Raw genomic sequence first — 7,769 nt, forward strand, 5'->3', positions numbered from 1 at the left:
TTACTAGTATCCATGAGGACGCAGGTTCAATCCCTGGTCTCAATCAGTGGGTTAAGGATCCAGCATTGCTGTGAGATTGGCATAGCTTACAGATGCCACTCAGATCCCCCATCTCTGTGGCTGCAGTGTAGGCTGGCAGCCCCCAAAAAACAAAGAAATAAAAATGAAAATAAACAATCATAAGAGTTGGCCTTCTTGCTGTAAATTATTGAACTTTTAAGTCTGAAACCAATTAATCAATAGTACATGGAGGAGGATTCAACAACATACACTCAAAGCAGATCATAAATAGTCAGAATGTCCATTTTGTATAAAGATTGAAGGAAATAGAAACATCTGTTGATGTAACCAAAATGTCTTAAAGCTCAGTCTTGCAGTGTCACTGCTTGAAAAGCTACAGATTTTACTGGCAGCTATATATTATACTACTCTTCATATTTATCATTCTCCAATCCCCTCCAGATTCATAAATCTCTCATGAGCCTGTCAACATCCAATATCTGTAAAGAAAAGAGTTGTTGTCAAGGAAGCTGAAAGAGAGAATCATGCTATGTTCACTTCCCCACCTTTAGGAACAAGAAATGAAAAGTGGCTTAAGCAAGAGCAAGAGAGGTATTGGGCACCTATGTGCAGACAAACACACACACACACACACACACACACACACACACACACACACACATGATTCTGGTGAAGGATATGCTGTTCTCCTCTGAAATTTATGCTCAAGTGATCTAGCTGCCAGGAGTATGGACTGGATTTTCACCTTTTCTGTAGGACACCTTGAGATCAGATGCAGCTACAACTTTTTGGTCCTGAACATTTCACCAGCTTCAGAGAGAAAAGTCATGAGCTTAAAGCTTACTCCACAGTTAATTCACCCCCTTCAGAAATGGAGAGGTGGAGACTTTGCTCTACCCAACAGGGAGAGGACCCACAGGGACAGGGCACCATGCTCTTGGTAAGAGACATGCACTAAATCTGTGATAATTACTCAGTTTTCCTCCTCAGGCCTCCAATACAGATGCCCTAGGGCAGTGGTCCCTAAACTTGGATGTTCTGTAGAATCACCCAGGGAGGTTGTTAAGATGCAGATCCCAGCTCCACAGCCAGGGATGCTCATTCATGAGACTGGGGGCCAGGTAACTCTCAGTCAGACATATGGTTCTCAGGGCAGACTGTGAAGCAACAGTGTCCTTAGGAAGAACATCTGGGAGATGCCCTGTGCATGGGAGCCCAGAAGGAGATGTGGGGAGACCTCCTCCTGACCCTTCCTACCAGATTCTTGTTCCCCCTGACAGGTCATAACCTGAGATGTGAAGAGGGATTTTTTTCTTTGAAGTGGAAATTCTTTTTTGATTTTCTGCTTTTAAATTGAATTCTGCTTCACAATGGAAATCCAAATAACAGAGACAAAAAAAAAACCCACAAAGGATAAAGTCAAAGTATTTCACTCTTTGGTTATTCATTTTTTATCCTTCTACAATGGTTTTTATTCAGAAAAATTGATATTTACATAAATGGAATTTATTTTATACAGTATTTTATATCTTTCTTTTCCTATAATAATATTTGCATTTCTACTTCTATGCATATCAATACATAGAATACACAAACTTAATACATCAATCTACTTAAAGCTTTTAATTTTTAGTTTACCTCATGTCAAATTAGCACAGAGATTTTGTGAAACTTTATTAAAGATTATACAATGCCTTAAAATCTCTTTTGTCAGTTTTCCAATAAGTTTACTTGAATATCTCCAAAGCATCCATTCTAATGGGCTCCATTTTTTAGTCCCCTGTTGCTTGGGGCTTGCTCCTTTGAAAACAGAAGAGCTTAACTTTGAAAAGTCCCAGGAAAATACATGAAGAATAGAAGTCTAGGTTGAAGCCTCTGAAAAGAGAGGCAACAAAACCAGATTGTCTTCATTCACCTATGGTATCACCTAAGTCAGAGCTTATGGAATGAAATATATGCCTAATAAAGGAAGTTGCTATTATAATATCCTATACATGTATCAAGTATCAAAATCCTTCAAAATATTTTTACTTCCATCTTCATTTCCCAAATAGACAAGAGTTGGGAACATCACTACAGCCTTAAATATCACTTCAGATGCTGGTTACAGAAGAATTAGTCTCATATTTACATATAAAATTAGGTAAATATATTGTATTTTGTATAGAGCAGATACACATAATCATAGAGAAGAGAAAAAGACTGGTGTAAGGTAGCCTCAGTTCTCATAATAACAATAATATGGTTTGGATTCAAGACAAATGCTATCTTATGGGCTGCGTCAAGAAAGGGCAAGTTCAATGAGGACATTTAGAAAAGAATAACATAAGAGAACAAAAGTTTTTCAATGTGCTATCAAGAACTCAAGTGTTCTCTTATAGGTAAAGTGGCTCTGAAAGCACCTAGCACTTTATGAAAAATGTACTTTTTTTAATGTTCTTTACCAAATATTTGCATACCTTACCTATTTTATTTTCAAAATTTTATTAAAGTATAGTTGATATACAAAGTTGTTTTAGTTTAAATGTATAGCAAGGTAAATCAGTTATTCATATACATATATCCATTCAATAAATGTATTTTTAGGCAGTATATATGAAAAAATTGTTAGTTTAGATTTGCATTTCTCTTATAATCAGCTATGTTGAGCATTTTTTCATGTGTTTGTTTTGGCCATCTGTATATCTTCTTTGGAGAAATGTCTATTCAGGTCTTTTGCCCATTTTTCCATTGATTGATTGGTTTTTTTGCTGTTGGGTTGTATAAGTTGTTTATATATTCTAGAGATTAAGCCCTTGTCAGTTGCATCATTTGAAACTATTTTCTCCCATTCTGTAAGTTGTCTTTTTGTTTTCTTTTTGGTTTCCTTTGCTGTGCAAAAGCTTTTCAGTTGATGAGGTCCCATGGGTTTTTTTGCTCTAATTTCTATTGCTTTGGGGGACTGACCTGAGAAAATATTCATGATGTGATGTCAGAGAGTGTTTTGCCTATGTTTTCTTCTAGGAGTTTGATGGTGTCCTGTCGTATATTTAAGTCTTTCAGCCATTTGGAGTTTATGTTTGTGCATGGTGTGAGGGTGTGTTCTCGTTTCATTGCTTTGCATGCAGCTGTCCAGGTTTCCCAGCAATGCTTGCTGAATAGACTTTCTTTTTCCCATTTGATGTTCTTGCTTCCCTTGTCAAAGATTAATTGACCATAGGTGTCAGGGTTTATTTCCGGATTCTCTATTCTGTTCCAGTGGTCTGTCTGTCTGTTTTGATACCAGTACCACACTGTTTTGATGACTGTGGTTTTGTAGTATTTCTTGAAGTCTGGGAGAGTTATGCCTCCTGCTTGGTTTTTGTTTCTCAGGATTGCTTTGGCGATTCTGGGTCTTTTGTGGTTCCATATAAATGTTTGGATTGTTTGTTCTAGTTCTGTGAAAAATGTCCTGGGTAATTTGATAGGGATTGCATTGAATCTGTAGATTGCTTTGGGTAGTATGGCCATTTTTACAATATTGATTTTCCCAATCCAGGAACATGGAATATCTTTCCATTTCTTTACATCTTCTTTGATTTCTTTGATTAAAGTTTTATAGTTCTCGGCATATAGGTCCTTTACCTCCTTGGTCAGGTGTATTCCGAGATATTTGAAAAAATGCTCAACATTGCTGATTATAAGAGAAATGCAAATCAAAACTACCATGAGATATCACCTCACACCAGTCAGAATGGCCATCATTAATAAATCCACAAATAACAAGTGCTGGAGGGGCTCTGGAGAAACGGGAACCCTCCTGCACTGCTGGTGGGAATGGAAACTGGTACAGCCACTATGGAGAACAGTTTGGAGATACCTTAGAAATCTATACATAGAACTTCCATTTGACCCCACAATCCCACTCTCGGGCATCTATCCGGACAAAGCTCTACTTAAAAGAGACACATGCACCCGCATGTTCATTGCAGCACTATTCACAATAGCCAGGACATGGAAACAATCCAAATGTCCATCGACAGAAGATTGGATTCGGAAGATGTGGTTTATATACACAATGGAATACTACTCAGCCATAAAAAAGAATGACATAATGCCATTTGCAGCAACATGGATGGAACTAGAGAATCTCATCCTGAGTGAAATGAGCCAGAAAGACAAAGACAAATACCACATGATATCACTTATAACTGGAATCTAACATCCAGCACAAATGAACATCTCCTCAGAAAAGAAAATCATGGACTTGGAGAAAAGACTTGTGGCTGTCTGATGGGAGGGGGAGGGAGTGGGAGGGATCGGGAGATTGGGCTTATCAGACACAACTTAGAATATTTACAAGGAGATCCTGCTGAATAGCATTGAGAACTTTGTCTAGATATTCATGTTGCAACAGAAGAAAGGGTGGGGGAAAAATGTAATTGTAATGTATACATGTAAGGATAACCTGATCACCTTGCTGTACAGTGGGAAAATAAATTTTTTTTTAAATTGTTAGTTTAAAAATATTAAAATAGGTTTTTGAGTGGCATTAGTAATATTATATCACACTGAAATTCCAGTTGGCTTAATGTAAACAAGAAGCTATCAATGGACATGACACAATTTCTTCAAAGCTTTGGGGTTTTTTCCATTGACACATAGTCTGGTGTGATGAAATGAAGCATTATATGTAGTATCTGATAAATCTATACCATATACAAAAGAGATAAGAAAATCTGATAGTTAAGGAAATATGCTCTTATATAAGAGATTGCTAAAAGGAGTTTCCTACAGCCAGAAATAATCTGAAAATATCAACATGAACTTTGGATTCTCTATTTCCAAAATAATTTTAGCATTCTCTTGTTCCATTCTACTCACTAAGACAATTCATAGAAGGTGTGTGTAAATGTGCCTCCCACAGCGTCCATGCTTTAATTCTTCATTCCAGTGCTCTTCAAATCATAATTAACACACCTGCAACATCAGAATTACTTGAGATCTTGTTATAAATGCAAATTCTTGGGCCCAAAAATATCTATAAGATTGGAATTCATGGAGGTAGATTCCAGGGATCTCTGTTTTAAAAAACTATCCCAGAATTCTTATGTAGGTTAAAGTTTAAAAGCCTATCATTCTTCATTTTATTCATTTGGGAAGGCAAGATATCCATGAAGAATAGTCAGTGCTGAATCTTCAGTGTCATTTGTAGGAAAGCAATGACTTTTTAGACACTACACACTATAATTTTGTTATATGAACAAAGGATGCCAGCATGAAACATGCTTTCATACTGACTATGATTGGGGGCTACACAATGTCAACCACACAGTGTTGGAAAAGGGGAAATCCCCCATAAGTCTTGATCTTCTACAGGGCCCTCCATCTTCAGAGTTGTTTTTGTAACATTATATACCATGGACAGAGAATAATAAATTTCCTTTTGGAGTTCCTCCACATGGGTCAGAGGAAACAAACCCAACTAGTATCCATGAGTATGTGGGTTTGAACCCTGGCCCTGCTCAGAGGGTTAAGGATAAGGAATTGCTGTGGCTGTTGTATATGCTGGCAGCTGCACCTCCTATTTGGCCACTAGCCTGGGAACATCCATATGCCACAGGTGTAGCCCTAAAAGCAAAATAAAAAATTCCTCTTTAAGTGCCAACTTAATAAGACCCATAAGGATGAAAAGAAAACCCTGCATTGTCTGCATAAAAGTGTAGTATAGTAATATAGCTAATTATTTAAATTCTGTGGTGTGTTAAAGCCTGAGATATGGGCCCAGAATGTTTGGCTTTCCAAATGTCTCCTCAAATAAAGAACAACCAACTGTACATTAGTGTGTTATGTATGTCTCCAAGTTGCAAAAATAAGTAATAAAATTAATTTAGCATTTGCTAATCCAAAGTTATTTATGAAGGAGAACATTGTTAATAAGGGAATGGAATTCTGATCAACAAACATTTACCAAGTATATTCAGCATGCCATCATTTGTCCTAGGGCTTGGAGACACAAAAATTTTGAGATATATTCAAATGGAAACTCAAATATATCAGATGAACCCAAATGAGATCCTGATTTAAGTACAAGTTGGATGTCATGGTGAGAAAAAATGTTGCTCTACTGAATAGTTTCCCAGAGAACACTTTTATGTCCTTGTTCCTAAGGCTGTAGATAAAGGGCTTTAACATGGGTGTGACCAATGTGTTCATGAGAGCCACAATGATGTCCTTGTCAATGAAATTCCTCAATGTTTTGAAAAGGTACTGCCCAAATATTGACCCATAATACACAGACACTACAGAGAGATGGGAGCCACATTTAGACAAGGCTTTACAGATACCCATGGTTGAAGGGATCCTCAGGATTGTGGCCCCAATGTACACATAAGAGACCAGATAACTATGAATGGCAGAGTAATGACTACTACACCTGTAGTGAACATGACCAGCTCATTGAGGAATAGGTATGACAGGACAATTTGAACAAGGCGCCAAGGTCAGAGATGATATGAGGATGATGTGGTCAGCACAAAAGGATAACTGAGTCAGGAGAATGGAACTGCCCCAGACAGGAACCAGGATACAGCTACTAGGAAAGCACACAGATACTTCATCATGATGGTAGTGTAATGAAGGGGATGACACATAGCAACTAGCAGTTATACGCTACTGATTTCATAAGGAAGCTGTTCAGGTTTGTAAAAAATAGGAAAAAATACAGCTGTGTTACACATTCTGCATAGGGAATGGATTGATCCTGAGTCTGCATGTTCATCAGAATATTAGGGACAGAGACAGATGAAAAGGATATGTCTGTGAAAGCCAATTGGCTGAGGAAGAAGTACATGGGGGTGTGGAGGCAAGGGTCCAGCCTGATGAGCAGGATGATGAACAGGTTCTCCAGCACTGTGGTCAGGTACATGCCCAGAAACAGGGCAAAGAACATGCCCTGCTGCTCTGGCCAGATGGGTGGACCCAAGAGGAATAACTTGGACATGCTCCTCTGGTTGTCCCACCTCATGTGCTTTTCTCAACACAGATGAAGAATGCTTGAGAATATTAAGGTCTGAATTAATTTATTTCAGCAGTCAGATGAAAGTTACACTTTTTTGGAAATAGGGAAATTAAGCTTTTTCTCATATATTCCTCTTACAGTGACACATAAGGGATTTAGAAAAATTATCAATGAGGGAAGAATACTGACAGACATAAAAGGAGAACTTGATGGGAATAAAATCATAGTAGGAGACTTTAACACCCCTAGACATAAAATCAGTAAGGCAACACCAATCCTATAGGACACAATAGAAAAGTTAGACTCAAGTGATATATTCAGGATATTACAACCAAAAAAATAACAGAATACAAATTCTTCTCAAGGGCACACAGAACATTCTCAAGAATTGATCACATAATGGGGCACAAAGTTAACCTCAACAAATTTAAGAGTATAGAAATTATTCCAAGTATCTTCTCTGACCACAATGACATGAAACTAGAAATCAACCACAGGAAAAAAAGGAGAAAAAACTAAAAAACACGCTACTAAGAAACCAGTGTGTCAATGAAGAAATCAAAAAGGAAATTAAAAAATACCTGGAGACAAATGAAAATGAGTACACATCCACTCAAAATCCACAGGATGCCGTAAAAACAGTGCTCAGAGGGAATTTCATAGCAATACAGGACTTCCTCAAAAAAACAAGAAAAATCTCAAATGACAACTTATCCCACCACCTGAATGAATTAGAAAAAGAAAAAACAAAACCTAAAGTCAGCATAAG

This window comes from Sus scrofa, chromosome 1 (genome assembly GCF_000003025.6).
Source record: "Sus scrofa isolate TJ Tabasco breed Duroc chromosome 1, Sscrofa11.1, whole genome shotgun sequence".
Lineage (NCBI taxonomy): Eukaryota > Metazoa > Chordata > Mammalia > Artiodactyla > Suidae > Sus > Sus scrofa.